The sequence below is a fragment of the Ranitomeya imitator genome, chromosome 5, assembly GCF_032444005.1.
Source record: "Ranitomeya imitator isolate aRanImi1 chromosome 5, aRanImi1.pri, whole genome shotgun sequence".
In the NCBI taxonomy this organism is placed as follows: domain Eukaryota; kingdom Metazoa; phylum Chordata; class Amphibia; order Anura; family Dendrobatidae; genus Ranitomeya; species Ranitomeya imitator.
The window spans coordinates 648302367-648315216 of NC_091286.1; positions in this window are offsets into that span (position 1 = coordinate 648302367).

The window sequence follows — 12850 nt, forward strand, 5'->3', positions numbered from 1 at the left end:
GTCACGAACGCTATACCACCGACCGACACGGTGACACAGACGAAGTTGCACACGAGCTAGAAGAGGAGGTAATAGATGACCCAGTTGTTGACCCCGATTGGCAGCCATTCGGGGAACAGGGTGCAGGCGGCAGTAGTTCAGAAACGGAGGTGGAGGAGGGGCCGCAGCAGGCATCAACATCGCAACAGGTTCCATCTGCCGGGCCCGTATCTGGCCCAAAACGCGTGTCAAAGCCAAAACCTGTTGGAGGACAGTGTGGCCATCCGGTTAAAGCTCAGTCTGCAATCCCTGAAAAGGGATCCGATGCTAGGAAGAGTGCAGTCTGGCATTTTTTTAAACAACATCCAGTTGATCAGCGCAAAGTCATCTGTCAAAAATGTTCAACTTGCTTAAGCAGAGGTCAGAATCTGAAAAGTCTCAATACAAGTTGCATGCATAGACATTTAACCACCATGCATTTTCAAGCCTGGACTAACTACCAAACGTCCCTTAAGGTTGTAGCACCCTCGGCCAATGAAGCTAGTCAGCAACGCAACATCCCTTCCGTCACTGTAAGGCCACCATTTTCCACACCACCGGCAGTATCTGTGCAGGTTTCTTTGCCAGCCAAAAGCAGTCAGGGTCAGGGAATCACCAGTTTTGTAGGAGGAAATATTGCATCTAGGGCACCGGCGGAAACAATCAAAATTAGACACCTGGCCAGAATTGGCAGAATATGCATTGCAGGAGCTTGCTTGCCCGGCAGCTAGTGTCCTATCAGAAAGAGTATTCAGTGCTGCAGGTTCAATATTAACCGAAAAAAGGACTCGTCTGGCTACCCAAAATGTTGATGATCTAACATTCATTAAAATGAACCACAACTGGATTTCGAATTCTTTTGCCCCTCCTTGCCGGGCAGACACCTAGCTTTCCTACGAAAAGCTCTTGCCTGTGGACTACTGTGAATTACTTTTCGAATGTCTAATTTGCTGCAGCTGATTGTCCAGCATACGACATGTTTACACCTCCCTAAATGGCCAAACTCCCCACACGGGGCCGTGGTATCGCGACTTGGCGCAAGCACCCGTGAGAGTGCTGTTTGTCTGAAGAGGTGGGTGTGCCCGCTTTTGGTCGACGGCACTGCCACTGGGTCCCTCATAGTACAATAAAGTGTCTCTGGCGGTGGTGGTGCGCACCCAACGTCAGACACACTGTTGTAACATGAGGGGCCCTGGGCCTGTACCGCCGGCCACAAGAGAGTTCACCCAACCCCAGGTCAAACATTGCTCTACCACTTCCACAGTTATCTCTCACACTTCCACCAATCTTTAGTCTATGCGCTGACATCCTTCCATTCCTGCCACTGACAATACCATTGTGTTGACATGTATGATGGTACTTAACATAGTCAGGGGCAGTGTCCTCTATTTACCACAATAAATACTTTGCGCTAAATTAGTAGGTCTGAAACTACGCAGAGGATCCCACCCCTGAACCTAATGATTGCACCCTTTAGTGTTTTCGTTTTGTTTTAATGCGAGACATTCACATTTATTTATTGCTTTGGACTACTAACTGGCAGACACTCATTACAATCGGCCTCCGCTGACCAGACCACTGCTGCCCGTCTACCCCTGGAACCAATTTTAAATTGCCTACAGCCAGCCCATTTTATTATGTTAGGCCTTCGAAGCCTGTCTGTGGCCCGTTCTTTTAACTACTACTACACTGACCTGTCTGCTGCTGCCCGTGTACTCGTGGAACCAATTATAAAGTGCCTACAGCCTGTCCAATTTTTTTATGTTAGGCCTTCGAAGCCTGTCTGCGGTCCCTCCTTACACTAGGACTCCACTGACCATTCTACTGCTGCCCGTGTACCCCTGGAACCAATTTTAAATTGCCTATAACCCAATTTTTTTATGTTAGGCCTTTGAAGCCTGTCTGCGGTCCCTCCTTCCACTAGGCCTCCACTGACCATTCTACTGCTGCCCGTGTACCCCTGGAACCAATTTTAAATTGCCTACAGCCAGCCCAATTTTTTTTTATGTTAGGCCTTCGAAGCCTGTCTGCGGTCCCTCCTTCCACTAGGCCTCCACTGACCATTCTACTGCTGCCCGTGTACCCCTGGAACCAATTTTAAATTGCCTACAGCCCAATTTTTTTATGTTAGGCCTTTGAAGCCTGTCTGCGGTCCCTCCTTCCACTAGACCTCCACTGACCATTCTACTGCTGCCCGTGTACCCCTGGAACCAATTTTAAATTGCCTACAGCCAGCCCAATTATTTTTATGTTAGGCCTTTGAAGCCTGTCTGCGGTCCCTCCTTCCACTAGGCCTCCACTGACCATTCTACTGCTGCCCGTGTACTCCTGGAACCAATTTTAAATTGCCTACAGCCAGCCCAATTTTTTTTATGTTAGGCCTTCGAAGCCTGTCTGCGGTCCCTCCTTCCACTAGGCCTCCACTGACCATTCTACTGCTGCCCGTGTACCCCTGGAACCAATTTTAAATTGCCTACAGCCCAATTTTTTTATGCTAGGCCTTTGAAGCCTGTCTGCGGTCCCTCCTTCCACTAGGCCTCCACTGACCATTCTACTGCTGCCCGTGTACCCCTGGAACCAATTTTAAATTGCCTACAGCCAGCCCAATTTTTTTTATGTTAGGCCTTCGAAGCCTGTCTGCGGTCCCTCCTTCCACTAGGCCTCCACTGACCATTCTACTGCTGCCCGTGTACCCCTGAAACCAATTTTAAATTGCCAACAGCCCTATTTTGTTATGTTAGGCCTTCGAAGCCTGTCTGCAGTCCCTCCTTCCACAAGGCCTCCACTGACCATTCTACTGCTGCCCGTGTACCCCTGGAACCAATTTTAAATTGCCTACAGCCAGCCCAATTTTTTTTATGTTAGGCCTTCGAAGCCTCTCTGCGGTCCCTTCTTTCTACTACTACTACACTGACCAGACCATTGCTGCCCGTGTACCCCTGGAACCAATTTTAAATTGCCAACAGCCCTATTTTGTTATGTTAGACCTTCGAAGCCTGTCTGCGGTCCCTTCTTTCTACTACTACTACACTGACCAGACCATTGCTGCCCGTGTACCCCTGGAAACAAATTTAAATTGCCTACAGCCAGCCCAATTTTTTTTATGTTAGGCCTTCGAAGCCTGTCTGCGGTCCCTCCTTCCACTAGGCCTCCACTGACCATTCTACTGCTGCCCGTGTACCCCTGGAACCAATTTTAAATTGCCAACAGCCCTGTTTTGTTATGTTAGGCCTTCGAAGCCTGTCTGCGGTCCCTCCTTCCACAAGGCCTCCACTGACCATTCTACTGCTGCCCGTGTACCCCTGGAACCAATTTTAAATTGCCAACAGCCCTATTTAGTTATGTTAGGCCTTCGAAGCCTCTCTGCGGTCCCTTCTTTCTACTACTACTACACTGACCAGACCATTGCTGCCCGTGTACCCCTGGAACCAATTTTAAATTGCCAACAGCCCTATTTTGTTATGTTAGGCCTTCGAATCCTGTCTGCGGTCCCTTCTTTCTACTACTACTACACTGACCAGACCATTGCTGCCCGTGTACCCCTGGAACCAAATTTAAATTGCCTACAGCCAGCCCAATTTTTTTTATGTTAGGCCTTCGAAGCATGTCTGCGGTCCCTCCTTCCACTAGGCCTCCACTGACCGTTCTACTGCTGCCCGTGTACACCTGGAACCAATTTTAAATTGCCAACAGCCCTATTTTGTTATGTTAGGCCTTCGAAGCCTGTCTGCGGTCCCTTCTTTCTACTACTCCTACACTGACCAGACCACTGCTGCCCGTGTACCCCTGGAACCTATTTTTTATTGCATAGAGCATCCTTTTTTTAATAGTAGGTGTACAAAGTCTGTCTGCGGTCCACTATTGAAATTGTCCTCCACTGCCCAGAGCAATGCTGCCTGTGTACCCCTGTAACCTTTTTTAAGCTGCAGTGAGCCACATTTTTGGTTTAAGGCCTACTACCTGTGTCTGTCTGCGCCACTCAATACAGCTGTGTTCCTTTGAAAAAAGCTGAGCGTCAATAGTCTTGTTTTCAGCCTCTAGGAATTTTAAAACTGCATTGGGGCTACAACTTTGGTAGGGCCTACTAACGGTGTCTGCCGCCCCAAGGTGTGCCCCAGGTTACGTCCACATTGCTTCGATCTTCCTACTCTCGTTTAGTAGTTGTTGCAAACTACACTGCATTAGGCCTACAAATTTGGTATGGGGTGTAGAGAGACGGTGTGTTACACTCCAAGGTGTTCCCCAGGTTTCGTCCACATTGCTTCGATCTTCCTACTCTCGTTTAGTAGTTGGTGAAAACTACACTGCATTAGGCCTACAAATTGGGTATGGGGTGTAGAGATGGTGTGTTCCACTCCAAGGTGTTCCCCAGGTTTACTCTCCATTGCTTCAATCTTAATGCTCTCGTTTAGTAGTTGTTGGAAACTACACTGCATTAGGCCTACAAATTGGGTATGGGGTGTGGAGACGGTGTCTTCCACTCCAAGGTGTTCTCCAGGTTGCCTTTCCTGAGCTTCTATCTTCAGGCTCTCGTTTAGTAGTTGTTGGAAACTACACTGCATTAGGCCTACAAAATGGGTATGGGGTGTAGAGAGATGGTGTGTTCCACTCCAAGGTGTTCCCCAGGTTTCCTCGCCATTGCTTCGATCTTAATGCTCTCGTTTAGTAGTTGTTGGAAACTACACTGCATTAGGCCTACAAATTGGGTATGGGGTGTAGAGACGGTGTGTTCCACTCCAAGGTGTTCTCCAGGATGCCTTTCCTGAGCTTCTATCTTCAGGCTCTCGTTTAGTAGTTGTTGGAAACTACACTGCATTAGGCCTACAAAATGGGTATGGGGTGTAGAGAGATGGTGTGTTCCACTCCAAGGTGTTCCCCAGGTTTCCTCGCCATTGCTTCCATCTTAATGCTCTCGTTTAGTAGTTGTTGGAAACTACGCTGCATTAGGCCTACAAATTGGGTATGGGGTGTAGAGAGATGGTGTGTTACACTCCAAGGTGTTCCCCAGGTTTCCTCTCCATTGCTTCGATCTTCTGGCTCTCGTTTAGTAGTTGTTGGAAACTACACTGCATTAGGCCTACAAATTGGGTATGGGGTGTAGAGAGATGGTGTGTTCCACTCCAAGGTGTTCCCCAGGTTTCGTCCACATTGCTTCGGTCTTCCGACTCTCGTTTAGTAGTTGTAGAAAACTACACTGCATTAGGCCCACAAATTGGGTATGGGGTGTAGAGAGATGGTGTGTTCCACTCCAAGGTGTTCTCCAGGTTGCCTTTCCTGAGCTTCTATCTTCAGGCTCTCGTTTAGTAGTTGTTGGAAACTACACTGCATTAGGCCTACAAAATGGGTATGGGGTGTAGAGAGATGGTGTGTTCCACTCCAAGGTGTTCCCCAGGTTTCCTCGCCATTGCTTCGATCTTAATGCTCTCGTTTAGTAGTTGTTGGAAACTACGCTGCATTAGGCCTACAAATTGGGTATGGGGTGTAGAGAGATGGTGTGTTACACTCCAAGGTGTTCCCCAGGTTTCCTCTCCATTGCTTCGATCTCCTGGCTCTCGTTTAGTAGTTGTTGGAAACTACACTGCATTAGGCCTACAAATTGGGTATGGGGTGTAGAGAGATGGTTTGTTCCACTCCAAGGTGTTCCCCAGGTTTCGTCCACATTGCTTCGGTCTTCCGACTCTCGTTTAGTAGTTGTAGAAAACTACACTGCATTAGGCCTACAAATTGGGTATGGGGTGCAGAGAGATGGTGTGTTCCACTCCAAGGTGTTCTCCAGGTTGCCTTTCCTGAGCTTCTATCTTCAGGCTCTCGTTTAGTAGTTGTTGGAAACTACACTGCATTAGGCCTACAAAATGGGTATGGGGTGTAGAGAGATGGTGTGTTCCACTCCAAGGTGTTCCCCAGGTTTCCTCGCCATTGCTTCGATCTTAATGCTCTCGTTTAGTAGTTGTTGGAAACTACGCTGCATTAGGCCTACAAATTGGGTATGGGGTGTAGAGAGATGGTGTGTTCCACTCCAAGGTGTTCTCCAGGTTGCCTTTCCTGAGCTTCTATCTTCAGGCTCTCGTTTAGTAGTTGTTGGAAACTACACTGCATTAGGCCTACAAAATGGGTATGGGGTGTAGAGAGATGGTGTGTTCCACTCCAAGGTGTTCCCCAGGTTTCCTCGCCATTGCTTCGATCTTAATGCTCTCGTTTAGTAGTTGTTGGAAACTACACTGCATAAGGCCTACAAATTGGGTATGGGGTGTAGAGATGGTGTGTTCCACTCCAAGGTGTTCTCCAGGTTGCCTTTCCTGAGCTTCTATCTTCAGGCTTTCGTTTAGTAGTTGTTGGAAACTACACTGCATTAGGCCTACAAAATGGGTATGGGGTGTAGAGAGATGGTGTGTTACACTCCAAGGTGTTCCCCAGGTTTCCTCTCCATTGCTTCGATCTTCTGGCTCTCGTTTAGTAGTTGTTGGAAACTACACTGCATTAGGCCTACAAATTGGGTATGGGGTGTAGAGAGATGGTGTGTTCCACTCCAAGGTGTTCCCCAGGTTTCGTCCACATTGCTTCGGTCTTCCGACTCTCGTTTAGTAGTTGTAGAAAACTACACTGCATTAGGCCCACAAATTGGGTATGGGGTGTAGAGAGATGGTGTGTTCCACTCCAAGGTGTTATCCAGGTTGCCTTTCCTGAGCTTCTATCTTCAGGCTCTCGTTTAGTAGTTGTTGGAAACTACACTGCATTAGGCCTACAAAATGGGTATGGGGTGTAGAGAGATGGTGTGTTCCACTCCAAGGTGTTCCCCAGGTTTCCTCGCCATTGCTTCGATCTTAATGCTCTCGTTTAGTAGTTGTTGGAAACTACGCTGCATTAGGCCTACAAATTGGGTATGGGGTGTAGAGAGATGGTGTGTTACACTCCAAGGTGTTCCCCAGGTTTCCTCTCCATTGCTTCGATCTCCTGGCTCTCGTTTAGTAGTTGTTGGAAACTACACTGCATTAGGCCTACAAATTGGGTATGGGGTGTAGAGAGATGGTTTGTTCCACTCCAAGGTGTTCCCCAGGTTTCGTCCACATTGCTTCGGTCTTCCGACTCTCGTTTAGTAGTTGTAGAAAACTACACTGCATTAGGCCTACAAATTGGGTATGGGGTGCAGAGAGATGGTGTGTTCCACTCCAAGGTGTTCTCCAGGTTGCCTTTCCTGAGCTTCTATCTTCAGGCTCTCGTTTAGTAGTTGTTGGAAACTACACTGCATTAGGCCTACAAAATGGGTATGGGGTGTAGAGAGATGGTGTGTTCCACTCCAAGGTGTTCCCCAGGTTTCCTCGCAATTGCTTCGATCTTAATGCTCTCGTTTAGTAGTTGTTGGAAACTACGCTGCATTAGGCCTACAAATTGGGTATGGGGTGTAGAGAGATGGTGTGTTCCACTCCAAGGGGTTCTCCAGGTTGCCTTTCCTGAGCTTCTATCTTCAGGCTCTCGTTTAGTAGTTGTTGGAAACTACACTGCATTAGGCCTACAAAATGGGTATGGGGTGTAGAGAGATGGTGTGTTCCACTCCAAGGTGTTCCCCAGGTTTCCTCGCCATTGCTTCGATCTTAATGCTCTCGTTTAGTAGTTGTTGGAAACTACACTGCATTAGGCCTACAAATTGGGTATGGGGTGTAGAGATGGTGTGTTCCACTCCAAGGTGTTCTCCAGGTTGCCTTTCCTGAGCTTCTATCTTCAGGCTTTCGTTTAGTAGTTGTTGGAAACTACACTGCATTAGGCCTACAAAATGGGTATGGGGTGTAGAGAGATGGTGTGTTCCACTCCTAGGTGTTCCCCAGGTTTCCTCGCCATTGCTTCAATCTTAATGCTCTTGTTTAGTAGTTGTTGGAAACTACGCTGCATTAGGCCTACAAATTGGGTATGGGGTGTAGAGAGATATTGTGTTCCACTCCAAGGTGTTCCCCAGGTTTCCTCGCCATTGCTTCGATCTTAATGCTCTCGTTTAGTAGTTGTTGGAAACTACGCTGCATTAGGCCTACAAATTGGGTATGGGGTGTAGAGAGATGGTGTGTTCCACTCCAAGGTGTTCCCCAGGTTTCCTCGCCATTGCTTCGATCTTAATGCTCTCGTTTAGTAGTTGTTGGAAACTACGCTGCATTAGGCCCACAAATTGGGTATGGGGTGTAGAGAGATGGTGTGTTCCACTCCAAGGTGTTCCCCAGGTTTCCTCGCCATTGCTTCAATCTTAATGCTCTCGTTTAGTAGTTGTTGGAAACTACGCTGCATTAGGCCTACAAATTGGGTATGGGGTGTAGAGAGATATTGTGTTCCACTCCAAGGTGTTCCCCAGGTTTCCTCGCCATTGCTTCGATCTTAATGCTCTCGTTTAGTAGTTGTTGGAAACTACACTGCATTAGGCCTACAAATTGGGTATGGGGTGTAGAGAGATGGTGTGTTCCACTCCAAGGTGTTCCCCAGGTTTCCTCGCCATTGCTTCAATCTTAATGCTCTCGTTTAGTAGTTGTTGGAAACTACACTGCATTAGGCCTACAAAATGGGTATGGGGTGTAGAGAGATGGTGTGTTCCACTCCAAGGTGTTCCCCAGGTTTCCTCGCCATTGCTTCGATCTTAATGCTCTCATTTAGTAGTTGTTGGAAACTACACTGCATTAGGCCTACAAATTGGGTATGGGGTGTAGAGACGGTGTGTTCCACTCCAAGGTGTTCTCCAGGATGCCTTTCCTGAGCTTCTATCTTCAGGCTCTCGTTTAGTAGTTGTTGGAAACTACACTGCATTAGGCCTACAAAATGGGTATGGGGTGTAGAGAGATGGTTTGTTCCACTCCAAGGTGTTCCCCAGGTTTCCTCGCCATTGCTTCCATCTTAATGCTCTCGTTTAGTAGTTGTTGGAAACTACGCTGCATTAGGCCTACAAATTGGGTATGGGGTGTAGAGAGATGGTGTGTTACACTCCAAGGTGTTCCCCAGGTTTCCTCTCCATTGCTTCGATCTTCTGGCTCTCGTTTAGTAGTTGTTGGAAACTACACTGCATTAGGCCTACAAATTGGGTATGGGGTGTAGAGAGATGGTGTGTTCCACTCCAAGGTGTTCCCCAGGTTTCGTCCACATTGCTTCGGTCTTCCTACTCTCGTTTAGTAGTTGTAGAAAACTACACTGCATTAGGCCTACAAATTGGGTATGGGGTGTAGAGAGATGGTGTGTTCCACTCCAAGGTGTTCTCCAGGTTGTCTTTCCTGAGCTTCTATCTTCAGGCTCTCGTTTAGTAGTTGTTGGAAACTACACTGCATTAGGCCTACAAATTGGGTATGGGGTGTAGAGAGATGGTGTGTTCCACTCCAAGGTGTTCCCCAGGTTTCCTCGCCATTGCTTCAATCTTAATGCTGTCGTTTAGTAGTTGTTGGAAACTACGCTGCATTAGGCCTACAAATTGGGTATGGGGTGTAGAGAGATGGTGTGTTACACTCCAAGGTGTTCCCCAGGTTTCTTCTCCATTGCTTCGATCTTCTGGCTCTCGTTTAGTAGTTGTTGGAAACTACACTGCATTAGGCCTACAAATTGGGTATGGGGTGTAGAGAGATGGTGTGTTCCACTCCAAGGTGTTCCCCAGGTTTCGTCCACATTGCTTCGGTCTTCCGACTCTCGTTTAGTAGTTGTAGAAAACTACACTGCATTAGGCCTACAAATTGGGTATGGGGTGTAGAGAGATGGTGTGCTCCACTCCAAGGTGTTCTCCAGGTTGCCTTTCCTGAGCTTCTATCTTCAGGCTCTCGTTTAGTAGTTGTTGGAAACTACACTGCATTAGGCCTACAAAATGGGTATGGGGTGTAGAGAGATGGTGTGTTCCACTCCAAGGTGTTCCCCAGGTTTCCTCGCCATTGCTTCGATCTTAATGCTCTCGTTTAGTAGTTGTTGGAAACTACGCTGCATTAGGCCTACAAATTGGGTATGGGGTGTAGAGAGATGGTGTGTTACACTCCAAGGTGTTCCCCAGGTTTCTTCTCCATTGCTTCGATCTTCTGGCTCTCGTTTAGTAGTTGTTGGAAACTACACTGCATTAGGCCTACAAATTGGGTATGGGGTGTAGAGAGATGGTGTGTTCCACTCCAAGGTGTTCCCCAGGTTTCGTCCACATTGCTTCGGTCTTCCGACTCTCGTTTAGTAGTTGTAGAAAACTACACTGCATTAGGCCTACAAATTGGGTATGGGGTGTAGAGAGATGGTGTGCTCCACTCCAAGGTGTTCTCCAGGTTGCCTTTCCTGAGCTTCTATCTTCAGGCTCTCGTTTAGTAGTTGTTGGAAACTACACTGCATTAGGCCTACAAAATGGGTATGGGGTGTAGAGAGATGGTGTGTTCCACTCCAAGGTGTTCCCCAGGTTTCCTCGCCATTGCTTCGATCTTAATGCTCTCGTTTAGTAGTTGTTGGAAACTACGCTGCATTAGGCCTACAAATTGGGTATGGGGTGTAGAGAGATGGTGTGTTACACTCCAAGGTGTTCCCCAGGTTTCCTCTCCATTGCTTCGATCTCCTGGCTCTCGTTTAGTAGTTGTTGGAAACTACACTGCATTAGGCCTACAAATTGGGTATGGGGTGTAGAGAGATGGTTTGTTCCACTCCAAGGTGTTCCCCAGGTTTCGTCCACATTGCTTCGGTCTTCCGACTCTCGTTTAGTAGTTGTAGAAAACTACACTGCATTAGGCCTACAAATTGGGTATGGGGTGCAGAGAGATGGTGTGTTCCACTCCAAGGTGTTCTCCAGGTTGCCTTTCCTGAGCTTCTATCTTCAGGCTCTCGTTTAGTAGTTGTTGGAAACTACACTGCATTAGGCCTACAAAATGGGTATGGGGTGTAGAGAGATGGTGTGTTCCACTCCAAGGTGTTCCCCAGGTTTCCTCGCCATTGCTTCGATCTTAATGCTCTCGTTTAGTAGTTGTTGGAAACTACACTGCATTAGGCCTACAAATTGGGTATGGGGTGTAGAGATGGTGTGTTCCACTCCAAGGTGTTCCCCAGGTTTCTTCTCCATTGCTTCGATCTTCTGGCTCTCGTTTAGTAGTTGTTGGAAACTACACTGCATTAGGTCTACAAATTGGGTATGGGGTGTAGAGAGATGGTGTGTTCCACTCCAAGGTGTTCCCCAGGTTTCGTCCACATTGCTTCGGTCTTCCGACTCTCGTTTAGTAGTTGTAGAAAACTACACTGCATTAGGCCTACAAATTGGGTATGGGGTGTAGAGAGATGGTGTGCTCCACTCCAAGGTGTTCTCCAGGTTGCCTTTCCTGAGCTTCTATCTTCAGGCTCTCGTTTAGTAGTTGTTGGAAACTACACTGCATTAGGCCTACAAAATGGGTATGGGGTGTAGAGAGATGGTGTGTTCCACTCCAAGGTGTTCCCCAGGTTTCCTCGCAATTGCTTCGATCTTAATGCTCTCGTTTAGTAGTTGTTGGAAACTACGCTGCATTAGGCCTACAAATTGGGTATGGGGTGTAGAGAGATGGTGTGTTCCACTCCAAGGTGTTCTCCAGGTTGCCTTTCCTGAGCTTCTATCTTCAGGCTCTCGTTTAGTAGTTGTTGGAAACTACACTGCATTAGGCCTACAAAATGGGTATGGGGTGTAGAGAGATGGTGTGTTCCACTCCAAGGTGTTCCCCAGGTTTCCTCGCCATTGCTTCGATCTTAATGCTCTCGTTTAGTAGTTGTTGGAAACTACACTGCATTAGGCCTACAAATTGGGTATGGGGTGTAGAGATGGTGTGTTCCACTCCAAGGTGTTCTCCAGGTTGCCTTTCCTGAGCTTCTATCTTCAGGCTTTCGTTTAGTAGTTGTTGGAAACTACACTGCATTAGGCCTACAAAATGGGTATGGGGTGTAGAGAGATGGTGTGTTCCACTCCTAGGTGTTCCCCAGGTTTCCTCGCCATTGCTTCAATCTTAATGCTCTTGTTTAGTAGTTGTTGGAAACTACGCTGCATTAGGCCTACAAATTGGGTATGGGGTGTAGAGAGATATTGTGTTCCACTCCAAGGTGTTCCCCAGGTTTCCTCGCCATTGCTTCGATCTTAATGCTCTCGTTTAGTAGTTGTTGGAAACTACGCTGCATTAGGCCTACAAATTGGGTATGGGGTGTAGAGAGATGGTGTGTTCCACTCCAAGGTGTTCCCCAGGTTTCCTCGCCATTGCTTCGATCTTAATGCTCTCGTTTAGTAGTTGTTGGAAACTACGCTGCATTAGGCCCACAAATTGGGTATGGGGTGTAGAGAGATGGTGTGTTCCACTCCAAGGTGTTCCCCAGGTTTCCTCGCCATTGCTTCAATCTTAATGCTCTCGTTTAGTAGTTGTTGGAAACTACGCTGCATTAGGCCTACAAATTGGGTATGGGGTGTAGAGAGATATTGTGTTCCACTCCAAGGTGTTCCCCAGGTTTCCTCGCCATTGCTTCGATCTTAATGCTCTCGTTTAGTAGTTGTTGGAAACTACACTGCATTAGGCCTACAAATTGGGTATGGGGTGTAGAGAGATGGTGTGTTCCACTCCAAGGTGTTCCCCAGGTTTCCTCGCCATTGCTTCAATCTTAATGCTCTCGTTTAGTAGTTGTTGGAAACTACACTGCATTAGGCCTACAAAATGGGTATGGGGTGTAGAGAGATGGTGTGTTCCACTCCAAGGTGTTCCCCAGGTTTCCTCGCCATTGCTTCGATCTTAATGCTCTCATTTAGTAGTTGTTGGAAACTACACTGCATTAGGCCTACAAATTGGGTATGGGGTGTAGAGACGGTGTGTTCCACTCCAAGGTGTTCTCCAGGATGCCTTTCCTGAGCTTCTATCTTCAG